The following is a 21,268-nucleotide window of genomic DNA, read 5'->3' as shown; positions in this document are numbered from 1 at the left end:
CTGTTCCCTTCACCATGCCCTTTAAAATCTGCTCTAATCACCACTCTCTTACCCTTGCATACAGTCATCACCACTTCATCCAACTTACTCCAAAGTTTGTCTGTCTCATCCATCACAAATGCAACTAGCGGTGCATATGCCCTAACAGCAGTCATCATTACACCATCAATGACCAGCTTCATTAACATCATTCTATCCGACACTTTTTTCACCTCCAAAAGCACTCGACATACTGTTCCTTCAGGATAACACCTACACCATTTCTCCTTCCATCCACACCATGATAGAACTATTTGGACCAGACTCCGATACACCTAGCCTAACCCCCCCTTCCATCTGGTGTCTTGCACACACAATATATCATACTTTCTTCTGTCCATCATATCAGCTAGCTCTGTCCTAATACCAGTCATACTGCCAACATTAAAAGTTCTTACCCTCACTACCACATTCCTAGCCTTTGTCCTCTCTTGCTGCCATATGAGCATTGGACATCCTCCAGGGTATATCTATGAATGCAATGGCTACTGTGCTATCAAATGACTTAAGTGTGTTACAGCAATATTAAGAAAGTGTCACTAATTTTGGTCCATTGCCCCCCCCCCCCCCATGTATGTGTGGCATCCTCCAGATGTCCTGCTCTAACGGGTTGACATGAATGACTGAGCAGCAAGACTGTAAATACATTGTGCCATACTGACATAGAACAGAAATGTATATCAGGTATTACTTGTGCACATATATGTATGAGTAGGCATATCTGGCTGCCTCATAACAACAGACATGGGATACAAAATGTCAGGTAAATAAGCTGTACATGTTGTACATTTGTGTAATCTCAGTTTCTGTGCATCCAACAGAGTTCGATTTCTACAGCTACTGGTTGTTGAATTGCCCTGACAAAGACATGGGTACTAGAATAAGCATGTTTATCAGGTTGAAATTGGAGAGGTGAGCAACTATGTTATGGCCTTGTGCCCATGCCCACTACAAACAGCCATATGGCCATCGACAGAGCTGTATGGACTCAGCAATACCTATTCTGTAAAACCTGTCTCCACCAATGTAGAGTAATCCCCTTTGCTGGACAGCAGCAATACACAAACTACATAATTGGTTGCTATATTGACTGTACAGGTCAGAGTAGGAGCATGTACCAACTTGGCAGCAAGTCAACCTTTGTCTGAATGAGCATATAAGGTCACAGGTTGATTACTGTAAGGCTAACTATGAGTACAAATTGGACATATCCACCAAGGGATCTAGATAGCTATAAATTTACACAGACTGCAGAGAGGAAAATTCTGAACATATCAAAACAATCCTGTCTTGGTTTGTGATTTGTTGTGGAGTTGACTGGTAAGAGCAGTTTTATTTGAATTTATATTGCATTTGTTATCACTATTTTTAATTGTTTGTAGGTAGGAAGAGACTGCTTATTAACAAGCTTTACTTTGATTCATATTTTGTTGTTTTACCTTTAGTTTCACTTTTGGTTGTGAGAAGGGGATACGTTTTGGACAGGTACGCTCTAGCCACCACAAGGGGCCTAGACAGCTATAAATTTACACAGACTGCAGAGAGGAAAATTCTGAGCATATCAAAACAATCCTGTCTTGGTTTGTGAATTGTTGTGGAGTTTGACTGGTAAGAGCAGTTTTATTTATTTTTACTGTTAAAAAGAGGTGTGACTGCGAGCTATAGTGAACAGAAGCTACTGCACACGTGCGATGTAAAGAAATTACAACTTCTCTCTGGCTGGTAGAACTTGGAACTTGTATGGTCAGAACAACTTTATTGTATTTTATAATTTAGTTGGATATTGCTGGTATAATTTTTGTCATAGAAGTTGATTTAAGTTCCTTTGAATTCTTTGCTACTAACTTTGTGTAACTTTTTTTCCTGTGCAATATTTTATTCACTTAAAGCTGAATATGGATTCCTTAAATGAGTATGCAATTGACGATTTGCTAATGCACAAGTATCTTGTACAGTGTAATAAATGCTATGCATATTTAAATGTAACAGTTGATAACACTGGTGATCTTTGTTCCTCATGTCAAAAGTTGGATGATTTGCTTACCATTGTTAGAAGTAAATCTTGACTTAATGATGATGAGTGCACATGTGCAATTGGCATGGCTTGTAGAACTGTTGTTTCATATATTAATGACTGGACTGATTAAGTAAATAATGTTAGGCATAGAACAAATAGAACAGATTTAGGAAATGATGCATCTAGTTTCTGCAAAGGACATTCAACTCCTATGAAACATGATGAGGCCCCTGAGAACTATGGAATTGTGGATGCAAGTACTCAGCAATCTGAGGACCCAGTTTGTTTAGAAGGAAACAAAAAAAAAGAAAGAAAGGAAGAAGTTTTCAACAAATAAGGAAGAAAAAGAAACTGACTAATGACTGTAATGGAAAGAGAATATGTAGTAAAAATGATTCTGCTTTGTTATGTAACACACTGGTGACAGGGATGAAGATATCTGTCTATCAGAAAACCCTCAGTCTACAGAAAAAGGCATCACCTTTCCAATGGTAAAGGTAGAAAACAATAGGCAGGGGACAGGTGAAAAGGAAAAAATCAAAACTGAACATGGAAAGATTGAAGAACATTGTTGTTGTATCTTTCGGCTTTTCCCGGTTAGGGTTCGCCACAGTGGAACTCCGGTCTGCTAATGATTGGCAGTAGATTTTTACATGCCGAGTTGCCAGCTCTGACGCACAACCTTCAACGAAGGTACTCCCATTCACGCATGTCTCCACACAGAAGATGCTTTAGCTGAGAATCGAACTGGACAACGTCTTACTGTGAGGCAACAACGCTACATTACTGTAAGAAAAAAGAAGAGAAAGACAGATGTTGACTGCATGGTTCAAGCTGTGGATTTACAATGCCAGCTGGATGAGAATTTAATACACAACGAAAACAGTGGAATTAATAAGCCTAATAGTGATAAAGATCTGTCCTTCATAACAACTGATAGAGCAGAAATGACTGTATTAGAAGCTGAAGATTTTCAGAGGTGTCAGCAAAGATATTCTTGTAATTGGAGATTCAGTTATTAAAGGAACTGACACTTATATTTACAGAGATGATAATGAACATCGAGTAGTGTTATGCTTGCCAGGAGCAAAAATATAAGATGTGAAACAAGCCTTGGAACACCTTAATGTAGGGAAGTATGGATCTGTTTTTATTCATGTTGGTACAAATTATATCACCAACAAAGATTCTCTGACTGTTAGTCGGGAACTGACAACCCTCCTAGATAGTATAGCTTATACTGGTGTTAGGACATATTTTTCACAAATCACCTATAGAAAGGATAGTCTTGTCACTGTGAATGAAAAGATTTTTTGGATAAACACCTGTTTTAAAAAATGGAAATGTGTAGAGCATCCAAGCCTTCTTTTGGGCACACATGTTCAGACAGGATGGTGTGCATTTGTCTAGATCAGGGAAGATCATTTTTTGCAGCAGATATTTTGCAATATTTGACAAACACTAGCCAGGATTTTTGCCAGATCATAAATGTAACAGTTCACAGACAGCAACATTTGATGCATCTCTGATGGTTGTTAATGCTAGGAGCATTAATACTAAAGTTTTTGTATTAGGAAATTTGCTACATTCCCACAAGACTGATGTTGTTATACTTTGTGAAACATGGTTAAAGAACAATGACTGGAAACCAGTTCTGTCAGGGTATAAATGTTTTTACTGTAACAGATATTCTAACAAAAAATCAGGTGGAGGTGTTATGATAGGGATTAAAGATAGCTATGAAACGTGGGATTATTACATGTTCAGTGATAACACCAATACTATAGACTGTGTAACTGTGACAATAAAGACAACATGGGAACATATAACAATTGTCGGAGTGTACAGACCACCAAAGTCAAGTGCAGATAACCTAGAGGAATTCATACATTTCTTACATGAAACACAGGAGCGAAGAATAATATTAGCTGGGGACTTAAATTTACCAGAAACAGACTGGAATAATATTGATACAACAACGTTAGTAAAGAAATTATTCACAGATTATATTCAGAAGCAACAAATGCTTCAGATTGCAAAAAAAACTACCACAGGATGGAATATACTAGATATTGTTTGTGTTCATAGGTTCATAGGTTCATAAGTTGATACTAGGCTATCTGACCTAGGGCATTTACAAGTCTAGCCAGAGTGTGTTTGGGTTTCGCCACTCTTCTTATGATTAGTTGACTGTGCCTCTGTATAGTAGGTCACAGAAGATAGCCCATTTAAGGTTAGTTTACCGTGCCTCTGTCTAGCATTGACACAGAAGAGTTCCCAGGGTTAAATTTACGCTCTCCCATCCAAACGTCAAGATTCTTCTTGAAGTTGTACCACCATTGATGTGCAGTGATCGTGGGGTCATAAAGGTTAATTTGTTGCTGGATAATTCTGCCAAACTGAAATCTAAGCCAATGCACAGAAGATTAATTACAGATTACAGGGATGCAAAACAGTTGCTATATAAAACTAAATGGAGTGAGGTGTTCAGTGGAAAAACTGCAGATCGAATGTGGAAAGTTTTGAAAGAGAAATTGTTTGAGTGCAAAAAGTCAAAAACATGTTTAACATCAGGAGCTAGGCATGCAACATCAGGGGGGTATACTTCCATAAGAACAAGATACCTGATTAAGGTGAGAGACAAAAAATATAAGAAATGGAAGAGAGTTCGAACTACAACTTTGAAAACTGAAATAAATGAGCTGGACAAACATATTAAGCATAGTGTTAGACAAGATCAAGAAAAGTTTCAAGAAAATGTATATAAAGATATTGAGCATAATAGAAAACCTTTTTATAGATACATAAGATGCGGAAGGAGTAAAGATACACAAACTGATAAACTGTGTGCAGATTCTAAAATTTATTCTCAGACACAACAGATTATAGATATATTTACAAAATCTTATGCAAAACAGTTTGGCTCCACAAAAGGGGTGGTAAGTTGCCCAAGTGACATCCAGGTAACCCCAGAAACTTGAATCAAATTAGATTATATTGAAAAAGAACTATGCAAACTGGATCCAAACAAAGTGCAGGGAGGAGACAAAATAAGTAACAATGACCTGAGAACACTTAAACAAGAACTTACACTGCCATTACATCTATTATTCACTAGGTCATATAAATATGGGGAGATTCCTCAAGATTGGAGACATGCGCTTATTAAACCTGTCTTTAAGGGACAGGGGAATAGGACAAACCCAGAATCATATAGACCCTTAAGTCTACTTTCATGTTGTGGAAAAATAATGGATAAGGTAATACTGGATAAGTTATTGTCAAAAATGGATAGGTTGGGACTTTAAACCATAAATCAGCATGCATATATTGAAATAGATCTAGTATCACCTGTAACATGATGTTCTATAACAATATAATAACAGCTATGAATGAAAAATTGTGCTGTGATGTGATTTATATTCAGCATTTGACAGGGTCATGTACAAAACACTGATCAATAAATTAGTACAGCTAGGTATTGATGTAATGTTGATAAGATGGATAGCTGCATGGCTTACAAATAGGACATGGCAAGTATCACACACCAACTGGACAGGTGAAATCCTTGGTTACAGTCAAGGTGTCCCACAGGGCTCTGTACTAGGCCCTTACTTGTTTAGATTGTATCTTTCAGACCTTACTTTTTCATCTGAGGTGTTCTACAGTCTATATGCTGATGACCTGAAATTGGGTAAACTGATTACAAGTGTTACAGATATGGCATGTCTGCAAAATAATTTGACTAAATTGACCATTTGGACACAGGAAAATAATATGTTGGTAAATACATCAAAAACTAAGCATATGAGATTTGGCAGACATAAACTGAAAGGTGAATATTTAATACAGCACACAGTGATTGAAACTGTAGACTCATTTAAGGACCTGGGTATATGGGTAGATTCAGCTATGAGTTATTCTAATCATATCAACCAATTGGCTAATGATAGTTATAGAACTAAAGGTTGTATAAAAAGATTTATAAAGTCTAGGAAATCAAACATAATGAAGTCATTGTTTGTTAGTTACATTAGACCCAAAATTGAGTATGGAATAACAATATCGAAACCCTATAGGAAAACAAGCATGAATAAACTGGAAAGAGTACAGCGGAAATATAGTAAAGGCATCTATGTATGTGAAAATCTAAGTTATTATGAAAGACTAAAATATCTGAACTTGTACAGTGTCTGTTACAGATATTTAAGAGGAGATCTTATTCAGGTATATAGCGCATTTAGGGACAACTAACTCTGGGAATGTTTGGGGTTATCAAAAAGTACTAGAGAATCATCGAATAACCTATGTAGAAGATTCTATAGGAATGAGAAGTGTAATAATTGGTTCTCTGACAGAGTAGCTGATGTTTGGAACAGACTATCAAATTACATTAAAGGAAATACTAGTTTAGATATTTTTAAGAACAGCCTGGACATTTATTATGGGAACAAGTGTTTTGGCATATTGGCAAGGTAGAAGGGCTTTAATGGCCATGCTTGAAACATTTGTATGTATGTATGTATGTTTGTAAGGGCAATCACAATGCCATCTTCACATATGTCTGCAATCTCAAAGGCAACAACCCAGCCCACTCTGTAATGGTGGTCAATCACACCACATACACACACATCATAGCTATAGCCAACCTGCTGCAGACAAGTGTAGGGCAAACATCACCCATCTGACTTACCATCAGTGTAGGTGGATATGCACAGCACCCACACCCCTCGCCTCATCATGAGGGAGCAGGTGCATACTGCCTAATCAAAGTCAACAAAAGCAAGTCTCCATGGGACCTGAAAACATTCCTGTCTGCTTCCTACATGAACTCAGGCATATGCTTCCAGCTCCATTGCACACTGTATGCAAGTAAAGCCTGATCAACATTGACATCCCATCTGCAAAGAAGATGGACATTGTCATCCGTCTACACAAATGTGAATGATGAATGGTGGTTTATGCAATGTACTAGCCCTCATTGAGGGGAACATGACACATCAGGACCAGGAGTGCAATGCAAGTTCACACTGTGCTAAAATATGACAGGAGTATGATGTGGATGTAAGTGGTGGCTAATGATTGGCAATATTGATGTGCTGGCTCTGTAAATAACTCTGGGCAATGTCTGAGGTCCTGTGATGTGTTTCCCTGTTTATGTCTTACAGGTGCTATGTAGCATCAGCCGGCATACACTGCAGAGGAAAATACAGCCATATCTGAAGCAATAATATAGCTCCATGCAGTGCTGTTCAGCCGGAGCCGACAAAATCTGCAGGAGCGGACTGCCCTGTGGAATGACCTTCTCCACAGAGTGAACACCTTGGGCCACCATGGCCACACATATGATCAGGTCAGGCATTGGACAACTGACCTGATACATCGTGCCCAGGGTCAGGGACCATTCCACCACAGGTGGAGGTCCTGCTATGAAGGCCTCAATTACACCAATGGAGGAGCTCCTTGCCAACCTTGAGCCAGCCCCCACACAACAACCAACACAGGAAACACCCATCATGGAGGTGGGTAGCACCTAGACAACAGGCGAGGAGCATGCAGGTAAGGCCACAGTGCACATTAGTTTAATCATGTAGCAGTCATACTGTCTTCAATAGAGTGTCTAAATACATATGTCAGTTCAAACTGCATTTGTGGGTGGGGTTTAGTAATGCAAACAAGTGCAGATCTATGGTGAGGGACAGCAAATTGTTTACTATCATAACTTGTGCTGTACCTGTGTAGACACGTAGCATTCATCTTGTACCAATGCCAAATGTAAGTCTGCTGACAATACCTCTCCCCCACAATTACACAGGTCCCTCTGGTCTGCGTGTGGGACAGCAGACAGAAGCCGGTGAGTATAGGAGTTTCCTGTTGTGGCTCACCAGTACCCCAGGAATGTTAAGGTCATGCATGTGACCATGGACACAACTGTTACTCTCAGCTATTTTGCAATATCTGCATCTTCACTTATAGTGGGGTTAACTGCATTGCATCACCGTGGTCATCACAGGGGCCTATTTGCAGGACATGTCACATATCTGTAGCATACCTCACAACCTGTAATTACAAGAAATTTGGAGAAAGATTGACAAAATGGGGGATGAAGGCCCAAAGTTAGGGGTGTATTTTATAAATTAGTGTTGTACAGTGCATATAAATGGTGTACACACACCTGGTAGAATGCCAGGTATTTGTGAAATACAAAAATGAGAGGACAATAACACATTTCCAAACCCTTCCAACCTTTCATGTGACCTATAACCTGTAAAATTCAATTGTAAAACAAACAAATCTTTTAGGGGAATGATTATGACACATAAAAAAAACTTACAAGAAGCTAGATTCATACATGTGCACAGGCTGAAGCTAATACTGTGTTGAAGCAGCTTTTGATATTATTACAGCATTATGTCTTCTTGAGTACACACCTGCCGTCAATTACAGAGACTCTTTCATTAACAGAAAATAACAGACAGCTGTCCTACCAGGATCATCCTAAATTTACTCAGTTGCCTGCTACAGCAACAGCCATAGTTCACATACAGCTTATGAAGCAGCAAAGGGATCTCATTTGTGAAAGGTATCAGTCTAGAGAAGGGTACACACACATTTCCACAGCAATGCATATACCATGGAACACAGTGAAGATAGTCATCAAGTGGTGGTGGAAATATGGGGCAAGAATGATATTGTAAAGAAGTGGACATCCCTCCAAATGTGTGGAAAAGACATGACCCAAACTGGTCAGGGAGGTTGCCAGGAGACCTACAACAACACTACAGGAGTTGCAGGAATCACTGGCAAGTAGCAATTGTGTACTACATTTAACAACAATCTCCCGCATTCTCCACATGTCTGCCTATGGGGTAGGTTTGGAAGATGGAAGCCTTCTCACACACAGAACAACATCCAGGTCTGGTGAATTTCTTAAGAAAAATACATCAGGCCCCCAATAGCATGTGGGGAAATGTGTTATGGTATAATGAGACCAAGGTTGTACTTTTTGTTCACAGTACCAAAAGGTTTGTTTGACACAAGAACAACATTGTGCATCACCAAAAGAACACCATCCCCATGGTGAAGCATGGTGATGGCAGTGTCCTGCTTTGGGTTTGCTGTTCATAAGCTGGAAGTGGGCCTGTAGCCAAGGTGGAGGGGATTAGGAAGAGTTCAAAATACCAGTGCCTTTTGGCCCAAAATCATCATGTGTCTGCTAGAAAGCTGTGGATAGAGAGGACTTACATCTTTCCACACAACACTGACCCATACCATACATCAAAATCCATAAAAGAATGTCTTCACCAGAAGACAGTCAATGTTTTGGAATGGCCCAGCTACATTCCACACATACCTCCAATGAAGATTCTGTGAGCTGTCATGAAGAGGCCTGTGCAGAAGTGATACCCTCACAAACTGACAGAGTTGGAGAACTACTGCAAGGGAGAGTGTACGAATATTGCTAAGTTGAGATGTGCCATGCTGATGCACACCTTCCCAAGAGGACTGACTGCTGTTATGAAATCAAAAAGAGCTTTAACAAAGTATTAATTTAATGGTGTGCACAGTCATGCAAACAGCCTATTGTACTTATTTCAACTTCTACATGTTACTCCTCACCAATGTATTTGTTCTTCAGTTGGATTACACAGGTTATAGATCACATTAAAGGTGGAAAATGTTATCACATGATTTCTGTGGTCTCATGTTATATAGCAGACAAACCTGGCATGTTAACAGGGGTGTCTACACTTATAATATCCACTGTAAGCTTAGAAGATTGTTAGTGTTACTGGTTCTGTTGTAACATACAAGTAATGCAGATTTTGAAGTGTGAGACTCAAAATATGTCATTAAATACTGACACCAGTCCTCATATCACCCCAGTAATGTGTCAGATACAGGATTTATGATGAACAGACTAGAAATATGAGCCACACATGTAGACATTCAGCGACACTCTGCACAGTTAAGAGGTATGTTCTGTAGGAGTTACCACTGTGCTATACAGGTGAACAGCAATTATGTGTACATGGGTGCAGTGTGTGCTACTTGAAGGCCCATCACCTACTAACACTACTCACATAACACATAGGTGTATATAAGTTGTAACAGGAAGTGGAAAGGGCTGCACTGCATGATGTTGAGGACCTGTCCAGGGTGTGTATGTAGTGGTCTGACTGCGATGTGAATGCCACCACTTGGCTGTTGTGATGTCTCTGTGTAATGTCTGTCTGCCACCTCACCTGTATGTGCATGTGTGTGTGTGTGTGTGTGTGTGTGTGTGTGGCAGCAAATGGTATAGTGCAGGTATTGATTTACATATGTTGTTTTTTCCCCACAGGTTGTCAAAGGTGGTTGTGGTTCCTCCCACTCAGTATCTGATGTCAGTGTCTCTATAGACTCTGAGAATGATGGTGGTCATATTCAGCCAGAGGTGGTGTTGTCAGAGTCTGAATCTGTGTGATCAGTTAGCATTCCACAGTCATCCACAATGTCCCCACACACAGTCACAATGCTCACACATGCCCTATCCCCAGCAGTCACAGTTGATGGACAGTTGGCAGGTGGTGGCATGGAACAGGCTAGTGTGGTGACTATGGCAGGTATGAGTGTTGGCACTGTCCATAGCCAGAGTGCAGGCAAAGTCCCACACAGGCGGATGGGCAGGGGTGCTCACAGAAGGACTGCTGCTCCTCATGCCGCTGTCACAAGTGCCACATCAGGTGTCACCAGACATATGTTTCGGGCTATCATGGATGCACAGGCACATAGTGAATGCAACACCAGACAAATATTCAGGGTGGTGGATGCAACTCTTCCTGGTTTGCGTGGTAACATACGTGACCTTGTTGATGCCACATGCCAAAATACTGAGGTCATGCATAGACAGTGGGGTGAAACATTGGCAAACATTGACCATGGCATATCTGTGTTAGATCGTGTGGTGGGAGACGGGCATCGGCCATGTGGTCATAGGTCAGCACCAACATCAGCTGAGAGTCTATGGGGCTATCCAGCTTCACACTTCTCTAGTGGCAGTGATACCAGCACTAACAAAGGGGGGGGGTTGCTGTCCACATCACAACAGAGCAGGCCATGGGCACGTGGTCCTGGTCAGTCCCATTAGGGACACAGATCCAGCAGACAGCAGTCACTATCAGGAAGCAGTATTTCATCTGGCCTTGGGCCTGGTGGTGCCAGTGAGACCCCTGGTATGACCAGTTCACATGTCCATGGATGGAGATGGTGAACTGGACACCTTGCCATTTATGGTCCACAGCTGTCCAACATATCCCTGTGTAGGGCAGCCGCATGGCATGACTGTGTGCATACATACACACACACATCAGTATCACAGGCAAGTCATCTCCAGACACACACAGCAGCTCTGCACAGCCCATCTATAGGATACCCCTCCTAACACGCACACATGGATGTCAGCCATATGGCCCAGCCTAGGCCTCTGGCAAACCCACACCACATCCTGTGCATATGATGATACTTGTGCCACATCCCTGTCATCCATACCATCGAAGCAGGGATAGGCTAATATGGGTCTGATGCACAGGGTGAATATAGTACAGTCTAGGTATGCAATACTGTTTAAGTTGCTGTCTGCTTGTATTTGTAATGAATACACATAAAGGTGTATGCACCTTATTAGCCAGGATGCATTATTGCTGTTAGTACCACTGACTGAATGTAGTCTGACATGCTGTATTCTGTTAGTGTTCCATGTGTGTGTGTGTCTGCTGGCTGTGGCCCTGCAGACATTACCAATGTGGAGTATGGCAGAGTGGAAATACACCAGCCATTTCATAGCCAAAGTATAGGTTTATATGTACATTTAACAGGTGTGCATGCATGCAAAAGTGTGTGTTGGACACTGTTGTCAGACAGTGTGACCTGGCATACATACCCCTTGTCACAGACAGGTAGCCTTCAGACATGTCACCTTAGTGTTGTGTAGTACCACGGGCTCATACATATAGAACAGGTTATTGGAGTACTGTCAATAGGTCCCTCACCAGCTTAGGCATTATATTGACCACAACAGATTCATGTGTCAGCCCCCTTTGCCCCTGCCATTTCTTTCTCATACACTCAACCCTGATGCAGCTGGTCAGGGCAAGCATGGTACTATGTATGACAGGTTTATGGTATGTATTCCTGAGTTCACAGCGTGGAACAGGGAGACAAAATGGTATTTCCTTTGTATACTGACAGTACAGACTAACACAGGGATCTGCATACAGTAGCACAAACACAATTAGCAATGGATAGATTTGTAAACCTATATATCCACTTTAATATACTATAGTGCTACATACACATGATATGCCCCACATAGATTATATGCATGGGATATAACCCACTACCTCTTACAACAAGTAATGTTGTGAATGCCTTCATGGATGGTGAGATAACCCACCAGAAATAGCAACTGCAGTCATCTATTGATCCTACAAGCCAGGGCAAGTGATAGGGTAACAGACGTTTTATCAGCATGATGTTTCAGTCAGGTATATCTGATGCTGGCATATGTGTCAGTATACTAACTGTGACCTATGTGTCAACAATATCACATACATGGCCATTGTTAGGGGACACAAATCACATATGGGTTGCAAACATCCAGATATTCCGTAGATACCTGTAGAGATGGCTGCAATGACCTGTACAATGGTTTAACATGCTGCATGTGAGGCAGATGCCATTAACATGCTGTGTAAAGTAATGCCATCGGGAGGTGGTAAACAGGCATGGATGGTGCACACATCAAAATGATATAACCCACACATGATATGATTCTGAACCCAAAAACACACAGTTGCCAGTATTGAGATTTGAATCCCTACCTATCTAGATATTTCTACTTTAGTTTTATGCAGTTATCAGATGTGCCACAGAACCTATATGAATTCACCTTGTCCCAAGGCACTTCTAGGTATATGACATCAGCAGTTCTTGTAAAGTAGGGTGATGGAAAGTGTACAGGGTGGTACACAACTCAAAATGGTACAACCCACACATGATATGAATCTCACACACACACACACACACACACACACACACACACACACACACACACACACACACACACACACACACACACACACACACACACACACACACACACACACACACACACACACACACACACACACACACACACACACACACACACACACACACACACACACACACACACACACACACACACACACTTACTTGCCAGTATCTACCTATATAGTGATTTGTACTATATTGTCGCACACTTATCCCCTGCACTATGGAGCTACTTGGGTGACAACTGGCCAAAGGTGCTGATAATGGGAATGACATCAGCAGGACTGATAAAGTAGGGCACTGGGTGGGAATCTTATCATAATATTTCTTCTTGCAAACATGCACACTTACACACACTTATACACCCACACACACATTTACCAGATCTGAGATTAGAACCCCTGTCTATCTAGTGATTTGAGCTATAGTGTTACATAGTTATCACATGCCCTACAAAGCTTACTGGGCTAACAACTGGCCAAAGGTGCTGATAAGGGGAATGACATCAGCATGACTAATAAAGTGGGGCACTGGCAAGTGTTGGTGGGAATGGCCTAAAACTGTTTCGGCTACAAACAAACACACTCCCTCATATTGAGAACAGAATCCCTACCTATTCAGTTATTTGTACTATAGTGGTACACAGTTATCACACATGCTACAGAGATTATACGGGTGATAGGTGTCCAATGGTACTTCTAAGGTGAATGACAGCAGCAGATCTTGTGAAGTAGGGCAATTTGAAGTGTACTGAGTGTGAGCAGTCTCCTAATACATAGACCTACGGACACATACACACACAGGCAGGTGATGTGATATTATACACTCAACCTCAGTATTATTACACAATGGGGCTCACCATTTATGCTGACACATGCAACTGTTTACAACTGGTATGCCACTGTCCATAACAGGGCATCACTATATGCCATTCAGAGTATACGTTTGTGTGACTCACTCTGCCTGTGCCCCCTGTGTCACTCTCTCTATCACTGTCTGTCTCTCACTTCCCTACATCTATGTGTGTGTGTGTGTGTGTGTGTGTGTGTGTGTGTGTGTGTGTGTGTGTGTGTGTGTGTGTGTGTGTGTGTGTGTGTGTGCATGCTTGACATATGTTGCTATCTTTTGCCTATATATATATGTATATATATATATATATATATATATATATATATATATATATATATATATATATATATATATATATATATATATATATATATATATATGTATCTCAAACAACAGATGAAGATATATCACATATGGACCACCTACAGCAAGATGAGGCTAATCCTATCTGATGTGTGTGTGAGGACAGTTAAGGTGTACATAGCAATCTGTATGCACAGATCTATTTACACAATACAATCATATAGTCCGACGTGGGTTCCAACAAGTGTAGGAGCATGCTCAGTGTAACCTTCTATAGTTAGAGTGGGACTCCATTCCAGAGATAGGTGTACTCCAGTCCAGGGTTTTGTGTGCTACAGCCATACCTCTCAGGAGTACACAGGACTTTCCTCAGGGTACTGTGTTTGTTTAGCAGACATTTTCTGACATATCTGTAGTCTGACACTGCAAAGTATTTGTCATTACCTAGTGCCATACATCCTCAGATCATCACAGTGCTTTATTAGAGGAATACTAGTTGTATGACACATAGACCAATATTATGAGGGCAGCTATGTGCATTCTTTTCCAACAAGGCAATTTGTGAGTTGTCCTACAGCCAGTTGAGTGATGACGTGCTCTGTAAACAGTCCAGCAACTTGGTAATATACTGGCTTGGGATCTCCTGCTTGTGTGGTAGCTTTCTAACCTAAGATGTCATATCATTGTATGGCCATACTTCTCGCCTGTACATTTTTTGGCAGATTGTCCAGGTATTTGGCTAGAGGTTTCATCCTGTCTACATAAACTTGTGTTGTTATGGCAAATTAGTTACATATAATTGAAGAGTGATGTTACAAAATAATGACAGACATTACTGTTTCAGACTACACAACCTTCAGACAATTCCCACTACTACAAAACTCTCAACCTATCAACTTTCTCAGTATGTAAGGGTGATATTTGCAACACATGCCTATCGTTGTGCCTTTGTTCCACTTTTATTTCTGCCCTTGTCCAGAAATCTTGATGTCAGAGGGTGGGAGTTATGGGTGTGGGTACAGAGTGCATTCTACTGTGCATGCATGTCCATTATATCTAAAAGCAAACATAAGGAAAAAGGATTATTGAGAATAACCACTGGCAACAGTTCCAAACAGCACTTATATTCATAAAAGGCTTAGCACCTCAGCTACACATCCTTCAAGATGTTTATTATATGTGTAGTATATTCCACATAGCACTGTAACTTCCAAGTATGTCAGTAGCAGAGCAGTGGGTGTCACTGACATGACTAACAGTTGACACTGCAGTTATCTGCACATGGCCCTGTCAAAGACAGCACTGTACCTAGGGCACTACAAGACGACTGCCAGGAGAACATACTGGCCAGATCCTGCAGGTATTAACCACACATACAAATAGCTCATTGCTCCCTGCATATTGTGGACGGCCAACATGTTTTCATGTGTATTGATACAGCCCTGCCAATGTGTGCTATGCTGTTATTTCCCGGCAAATATTCATGTTACTGCATTTCTGTGGGTATATGGGGTGGGGGCACATCTGTCAACTGTACACATTTGCACAGACTGTGCTGATATTTGCTTTACATTTTGGTTCCATTTACCATACTATTGTGCCCTGTCTTGGGGACTAGAGGCATATCAGTAAAAAGCACAGATCAGATTATAGTGGCATACATTTGAGTTTCAGACTTCTTACCTTTCATAACCTTACTGCAACTGCGAGTCCTGCTGTGCTATCACTGTGTGAGTCTGTAGGGGGGTAATTCAACATTGCTGCCATTTGTGTGCCTTTACCAAATATTTCTTTCTGGTTTACTACAGCTGACTTGCTGTGTGGGTGTGAGGGGTTTGTATGGACCCCCACAATGACATCCATTCCTGTGATCTATGACCCCCAGTTAGTTGTCCGCAGACATATACTGCAGTGGGATTTGCTACCTTGGGTGCTACTGCATAGTGAGTGGAGGCCAGTTTTGGGCAGACATTTCCTGGTGTCCCACATAGCTGTTAGCTGTCTGTTGCTATCCCAGTAGGCCACCCCATTCCCTTGAATGCATGTAACATTACCATAGATATGTTATCAAAACATATAATCCATTCATTTATTGTTAAGAAGGCTGACTTACCTTGTGCCTGCAGCAGTTATGAGGACAATGCTTAGGGGCTGCCTATGTCAGATGTACACAGTACACTGCCTATATATGATAAGTTACAGGTAGTATGATGTGTGTGTCATCCATTTTACTGTGTGTGCGAGCCAGAGAGAGGTGCTAATCCCTGGGTCCCTACTCTATCAGTGTATGTGCTATGCATTGTCTCTTTGCCAAGACCAGAGCATACTGGGCCTGCCTCCATCTGCTTATAGGAGCAGGCTTAGGGGGTACCTCCTCCATGTCCCTCTGTGCCTGTGTGGACCTTGACAATTGTGAGGGGCTGTGTGGCTCTTCCCCGTACTGTTTCTGCTGCAGCTGTTTCCGCAGGATCATATTATGTAACATGGAATATACTTTGAACATGTGTGCACATGTGACTGGAGAGTACAGCAAGGCTCCACCGGATATATCAAGGCAGCAGAACCGTGACATGAGCATCCCAAACACATGCTCTATAATGATCCTGGTTTGTGCATGTGCCTCATTATGGCATTCTTGAGTGTGTGTGTGTGTGTGTGTGTGTGTGTGTGTGTGTGTGTGTGTGTGTGTGTGTGTGTGTGTGTGGTGTACGCACATATATGGAAGTCTGAATGTCTGTGTGTAAAATGAATGATCTGCAGTAGCTAATTTATACAGGCACTGATGCTATTTCAGAATATTACAGAATAATTATTATGCTCTGCTGCAAGTGCAATGTACTGCAATGGAAGCCTCTTTTATGGCCCCCAAAGATATCCTTTATAATTAATACATCAACACTGAGAAGTAATGACAAATTTAGCAAGTTTAGAAAATGTATTGTCTGTAAATAAAAGTTCTACAACATAGAATAAACTATTCTAAAAAAATTAAAAAATAAGCAATGCCTTCAAAGGTTCAGCAGTCTATATCATGATGAAACACTAATCCCATTAAAAGCATCAAGAAACATTTTTCTTCTTTGAAAAAAATATATGGCAAAACAGTAAATATTTATTTATTATTTATATATTTAAGGGCAAAGAGACTGAGTAGTTCATTTCTATGAATGAAATAAATTAGTGGACCAAGCCAAAATGGCTTCTGTAGACTTTCTTAATTCCAAACTCTATGAAGACTTCATTTGCCAATTTCAGCACTTCAGTGATGAACTTGCTGCTCACTCTTTCTTTAGGAAATTGCTGCTAGTGTGACTTATAAGTGTATACCAACAGTGATTTCTTTGATTTGGAAGAAAATCATAAAAAGATTTGTCCAAAGATAGTGAATTTTGGAGGTGGGGCAATTACCTCTCATGTGAGGGAAGTCACACCTCAAATTACCCCTGCTAACTATTATATATATATATATATATATATATATATATATATATAAATAGTTGCCTTTCTGATCAGAAATACATGTATCTCAGACATAGTTCTCAATTTTATCTAATTTGAACAACTGAGTTTTCTAAAAAATATGGCTGTGGAAAATAAGAAGAAATAAAAATACCTAATGATTTCCTCCATTCTGGCCATAATTTATTTATTTATTTATTTTACATTTGTTGACCAGGCTAGTCCATCTGGATATATATCCATTTTCACCAGAGACTCGGGGAGAAAAGCTCCACAAAACACATTATTATTTATATTATATGACAGTTTTTACAGATGCAGGTACATTACAGATTTTAACAATTCATTACATTTCCTTACATTTCTGCTTACGAAATCTTAATAGATATCATATATGGATAGTTATAAGAGGATATTTATAATGACATTAGATTAATATATAAAAACACACTCTCTTTATGGTTAACAGAAAAGTAACTAGTTTATACAGGTATAGTGATTAGTACCCAGAGATAAGTGAGATAGTTAGTCAGGGTTAGCACAAGGGCATAACCAATGTGATTTAAGGTATAGTTTCAGTTTGGTTTTAAATAGTGTTATTGAGGAAAGAGAGGTCAGGTCACTGGACAGTGAATTCCAGGTTTTGCCCGCGGTATTAAAGAACAAAGAGGCACCAGCCATATTATTGGTTTTATCTATTTGTACAAGTAGTTTATTAGACGAGCGTGGACTACAGTGGTAGTGCTGCAGTAGCATTGTCGCCTTACAGTAAGACGTTGTCCTGTTCGATTCACAGCTAGAGCATCTTCTGTGTGGAGACATGCGTGAACGGGCGTACCTTCATTGAAGGTTGTGCTTCAGGGCCGGCAACTCGACATGTAAAAATCTACTGCCAATCATAGCGGACCGGAGTTCCGCTGTGGCGACCCCTAACCAGGAAAAGCCGAAAGACACAAGTTTATTAGATGAGCTTAGGGTCTTAAGGTTATTGTAGGGGTGATAAGATTTATAAGTATTGACATATATTAGTAGGTTGATACAGGATCTTGTGGGCAACTGTTAATTGGTTAAATAGTAGTAGATTTTGCAACTCTAGCTGTTCAAGAGTAAGAAAATGGTGGGTTCTGAAAGCGGAGCCTGTGGCAGATCTGACAATATTATTGTAGGAGATAGCCAGCCATAATAAATGAAGAAACTCTGAATCAGGAACTAAGAAAGAATGCCATGACCATATAAATATCAATTATAAGTATACTGTATTATAGATTATTTAGCTCATGTTTACATATTGTGTGTATATTTTAGTGGTCAGTAATCTAATAATCTAGTTTTATGAGATGTGGTAACCTTCATAAATTCAAATAACAGCATTCAGGCCTAATGATTATCAAAGGAATTTTGATACCTCAAAACTAGGATGAAATGCCAAATTCCATATACACTCATCCAACCTATGTTTAAATGTATTTAAAGAATAATTACATTTTCTATATAATAAACTGATCTGTAGTTGTAGGTCTGTAAACCTTAGTCATACGTATATAATTGTTATGTTTATGGGTTTTGATATTATTGTTCCTTTCTAAATTTAACATAGCAAGAAAAACACCATCTTTAAATTCGTTTTATTCTGAAATATTGTTAAGGTATTATAAAGAGATTAAGTCTTCTCCACCTTTCACAATAATCAATATCTCTAACTAGAGGAAATGACTTAGTGACTTTCCTTTCAAATTTGTATAACTGCCCACTGTTATTATCCAAAATGGCTCTAATATAAATTGTACATACAAATATTTATCATCATGAATAATAGCAACAGCATATGCATGCTTACAAAAGGACCAATTTGATGTTGCAGTGATTCCAAAATTCTTTTTAGTCCTTAACTATATTTAATATTTAATTTTGCAATAAAATTGGATGAGATACAATATCCAAGTTACGACACTACATTTACTAGTACTAAATATAAAACCAAACTCTTTAGCCCAATTTGATAATATAGACAAATACTTCTTGATCTCAGTATAATTATCACCAACAGATACAGTAAAACCTATTTTGCAATCATCAACATATTTATTCTTTCAACATCTTTTTGTAACTGGACCAGTTGAAAAAACAATATTAAATAGTAGTGACTCCAACACAGATTGCCGAGAGACATCCAAAATTATATTCAATAGTGTAGAATTCTCACCCATGGGAATAACATTTTGTTTCCTATCAGTAAGCCATTCAGTAATACAATTAATTATATAAGGATTAAAATTATATCTAAACAAAACATCATAAATAGTTTTGTGTGATAAATAATCAAGCGCTTTGATGATAAAATCTAGAAATAAAATGGTTGCAGTCATTCCATTATCCACCACTGTACTTACCTGGTCATCGAATTCCAACAAATAAATCAATTTAGATATACTCTTTGTAAAACAATGTTGCTGGATATTGCATTAATCATGTGTTATTATGTCATTATTTACTAATTCAGACATCTTTCAAAACATCTACCTAATCCAGAGTTTAAAATAACTGGATGATAATTATTGATATTAGATTGCCATCCATTTTTCTGATATCAGATTGCCTTGCCTTTTCATGAATTCATGCATAGAGTATGCAAAGAAGCTTCCCACCTGACCAAATGCATAAGAAAATGCATAAAGTCTGAAGAAGAAAAAATAATGATCACCGTTCTCTAAACTTTAGCACAAAGTAAATTACAATGCAGTTATTTAATTAGAGTACACTATAAAAAATGAAAGGAAAAACAAAAAAATCTGAAAGATGAGAACACATTTAACTAAGCTATACCAAAAAAGAAGGAAAGAGAAAAAAAAAGTTAAATAATGAATGAACAAAGAAAAAAAACTTGCAATCCTAAGCAGAAATATTTAGTTTTGTATGCATATAAGAGCACAAGATTGCCATACTCCATCAAAGTGTTATGGTTAACAACTAAATTTATATAAAATAATCAGAATAATATAATCAAGTTTCATCTGTTGGGATACTGAAGATCTTGGTAAACATTGCTTTTTGTTATAAAGAGCCACTAACTCTGACCAAGTTAAAAACAGAATTGGATAAATACAAGGAGGAATTAATATTGAACGTTTTTTGGTCACAGTGAGTGTATCTCTTTGCCTTGAAGAGTATGAAAATGATGCAGCAAGCAACAGTGTTTCCTGACTGATGTCATTATTTCTCAGTCTTTTTAACAGGGATAGAATAACTTCAATCATTTAGTTAGTTTAGAGAAAGTTAAACATCAGGTGAAAGAAAGTCATAGGACCAATTAATATGGAGTGCCAAAAAACATTATTCACGAAGGAGCTGAAAGTATTTTTGTTGGTATGAAAAACATTTACATGTGAACTTTGAGTAATGCTGGACATCACTTATGAATGGTTATATGAGGAATCAGCACTGAAAGGGGAAGATTTCCATAGTTCATCAGTGACGTACATCATATCGTCAGTAAAGCACTAAGAGTCACTATCATGCAACATTCTGTTA

At 39.3% G+C, this 21,268-nt stretch overlaps 1 protein-coding gene and 1 long non-coding RNA gene across 3 annotated transcripts in view; one reads left to right on the top strand and one right to left on the bottom strand.

Moving 5' to 3' along the window:
- The window catches only part of LOC122801121, a 375,071-nt gene that overhangs the window by 196,588 nt on the left and 157,215 nt on the right, over positions 1–21,268 (top strand). The window lies entirely within an intron of this gene.
- Positions 1–21,268, bottom strand: part of LOC122801120 (fetuin-B-like) — a 163,037-nt gene that overhangs the window by 26,667 nt on the left and 115,102 nt on the right. The window lies entirely within an intron of this gene.

Source organism: Protopterus annectens, chromosome 4.part1 (genome assembly GCF_019279795.1).
Source record: "Protopterus annectens isolate FY-2018-M chromosome 4.part1, PAN1.0, whole genome shotgun sequence".
Taxonomy (NCBI): domain Eukaryota; kingdom Metazoa; phylum Chordata; order Ceratodontiformes; family Protopteridae; genus Protopterus; species Protopterus annectens.
This window is presented reverse-complemented; position numbering and strand designations above follow the sequence as displayed.